Source organism: Vulpes vulpes, chromosome 8, assembly GCF_048418805.1.
Source record: "Vulpes vulpes isolate BD-2025 chromosome 8, VulVul3, whole genome shotgun sequence".
NCBI classification, from domain to species: domain Eukaryota; kingdom Metazoa; phylum Chordata; class Mammalia; order Carnivora; family Canidae; genus Vulpes; species Vulpes vulpes.
In genome coordinates this window covers 54,260,099-54,263,038 of record NC_132787.1, presented here as the reverse complement: position 1 = coordinate 54,263,038, position 2,940 = coordinate 54,260,099, and the positions used below count along the sequence as shown (strand labels likewise).

The following is a 2,940-nucleotide window of genomic DNA, read 5'->3' as shown; positions in this document are numbered from 1 at the left end:
AGGTGGTGCGGACCCCGGGATGCCGTCACCGCGGGCCATCAGGAGGCGCCGTGGTCCTGCCACATAAAAGGGCTTGCGGAGGGCGAGGCCGCCGCAGGTCTCGATTCCCCTGGACTTCGCCGGCCAGATTGAGTCTTGCGGAACGCGGTGTTGCCTACGTAGGGTCGCCCCAGGCACCGAGTCGCCTTGGCTCAGCCTGTCCCGCTCGAGCCCGGCGACCGGCTGTGGACCCTCAGCCGTGCCGCTGGGGCCGCTCATTCCGCCTCCTCCCAGCATGGACCCCCAAAGGGTCCTGACCAGAGACAAGTCTTTCTCACCGTCCTCTCAGGCTGGGTAGTCCATTCCCACGTTGGACTGGACAGTGGTGGTCTGGAGAGCCCGGAGCGAAGAGATGGAGAGGAGTAAGGAGTAGCCAAGAAGGAAGGGACGGAGGAGATTGGGGCAGCGACAGAAAATGGGTGTCGAGGAAGACAGCACGAAGACAGGAAAGAAACAGGATCGGAACGGAATGCGCGGGGGGGGACCCCGGGAAGTCCCAAGTCCCGCTCGGTCGGTCCCCCGAGCTCCCAGGGCGGTGGGAAGAGATGAGGCGCCAAGAGAAGGAAAGGAAGGCTTCTTCACTCTGGCAGGAACTTTGCCCCTGGGCAGGAGACCGCGCCTCCGGGCAGAGCAGGTGCACCCGGGGGACGCGCCCCCAAAGCCCGTCCCCGTCGTTCTCCCGCAAGCGGACTCGAGCTGGCTCCCCGAGACGCGAGCCCGGGGAGCGGCAGGGAGAAGGTGAGCCCCGGCGGCCCCTGGCGGACGAGGAGCCGAGCGCCGAGCGCCGAGCGCGAGGGGAGAAGACGCCGGCAGGAGGCGCGTGGCGGGCGCGCGGGGCGGAGGCGGGCGGTGTGCACACCTCGGAGAGCCGAGGAGGCCCGCCCCCGGCGGTTCCATGGTGTAATGGTGAGCACTCTGGACTCTGAATCCAGCGATCCGAGTTCAAGTCTCGGTGGAACCTTGCGCTGGGGCCGGCCGGGCCGCGGCGCCCCCTTTTTATCCTCCTCTCCAACACCCAGCGAGTGGCACGTGCCCTCTGGGTCCGGGAAGGGGCAGTCCGGGGGACCCCGCGCCGCGCAGGTGGGCGCCCCTCCCTCTCCGGGCGGGCGCCCCTCCCCCGCAGCCGCGGCCCCGCGCTCCGCCTCCTCCTCCTCCTCCTCCTCCTCGAAGCCGGGGACCCCGCAGGCTGCTTCTCAGAGCGGCGCCCCTCCGCTCCCCGCCCCCGGACCCTGCGGCCACAGCGGGGACACCGGGCCGTGCGGCCCCTGGCGGGGTCACCCTGGGGCCCGGGGGGGGGGGGGGGCAGGGGGCGGGGGGAGAGGCGGAGGCTGCTGCCGTCAGACCGTGCCCGGCGACCCGCTCCCGCCGCGTCCCGGGACTGCACCCCTCGGCCTGCGGGTAGAAAACAGCCCGAGGGCGGCGCAGCGTGTCCCGCCGCCGTGGTCGGTGCTGAGATGCGGTTCCGGGTCCCGGGTTCGAGCGGAAGGTTGGGCGCATTTCATCTTCTTTCCCTCGGGCCCTTTCCCGCCAGTCTCAGAAGAACCTCGAGTGTCAGTCAGGCCAGGAGGGCCGCGGTCGTCCGGGACCGTGTCCTTGGGCGTGGGGCGTCTCCGTGAACCCTAAACTTGGCGGGAAAGGGAGATGCTGGCGGGGACTCCCGCTCCCCGACCCGCGGCCGCCGGTGATGCTCCCCCTTCGTCCTGCCTGGATCTACCCAAGAAGACACCATAGGAAAAGAAGGCCATGATCTTTTCCTTCTATTCACAGAATCTTTGTAGTTTTAAAGTTTCTGAAGATATAAACAGAGTCTCATTTTGTTTGTCTGCAATGGCAGAGAGCTAGAGACCTAAAAAGAACTAAATATACTTGTGTAGCATAAAGTTAAAGGAATAACACTACCCAACTTTAAGACTTACTAGAAAGCTTCAGTTAGCAAGATATTGCGGATTAGCAAAGGGATAGACTCACAGACCAATGAAACAGAACAGAGGGTCCTGAAATAGGACTAGAGAAACATGTCCTATTGATTATTGACAAAGGTGTAAAAGCAATTCGGTGGAGAAAGCCTTTTTTTCTCCTTTTCAATAAGCTGTTCGAATAATTGGACATAGATGTGAAGAAAAATTCCACCTAAACCATACAGTTTATACAAAAACTAACTCAAAATGGAGCACAGACTAAATGTAAAATGTAAAAATAGAAAATTTATAGGAGAAAATCTTCATAATGTGGGGTTAGGCAGTGTTCTTAAGTATGTCAGCAAAAGTTCTAGCCAGAAAAAGAAAAAAATAAATTGTACATCATTGAAATTAAAAAGTTTTCAAAAAAAAAAAAAAAACACTAAGAGAGCAGCCCGGGTGGCTCAGCGGTTTAGCGCTGCCTGCCTTCAGCCCAGGACCTGATCCTGGACACCCTGAATCAGGTCCCACTTTTTTTTTTTTTTTTTTTTTTTTTAAAGACCGCACTCCTCCCTGCCTCAGGACCTTTGTACTGGTTATGCCTTCTACCGAGAATGCCACCAGCTTTGATTTTGCTTGTTTCTCTCTTTTGAATGTGGCATCATCTCCTCAGAGAGGCCCTCCCTTACCACCATTCCCATGAAACCCCCTAGTCATTCTTTTATTTTTTAAAGATTTTATGTATTTATTCACGAGAGACAGAGAGAGAGAGGCAGAGAGAGAGAGGCAGAGACACAGGCAGAGGGAGAAGCAGGCTCCACCCAGGAGCCTGATGCGGGACTTGATCCCGGGACTCCAGGATCATGCCCCGGGTGAAGGCAGGCTCTAAACCGCTGAGCCACCCAGGGATCAGGTCCCACTTCAGGCTCCCTGCATGGAGCCTGATTCCCCCTCTGCCTGTGTCTCTGCCTCTCTCTGTGTCTCTCATGAAGAAATAAATAAA

The 2,940-nt window shown here is 58.8% G+C and overlaps 1 non-coding gene across 1 annotated transcript; it reads left to right on the top strand.

The window, feature by feature from the left end:
• Positions 1 to 928: 928 nt before the first annotated feature.
• Positions 929 to 1,000, top strand: TRNAQ-CUG (transfer RNA glutamine (anticodon CUG)). The gene has a single exon. It is a non-coding gene; the product is annotated as a tRNA-Gln (tRNA).
• Positions 1,001 to 2,940: the final 1,940 nt, after the last annotated feature.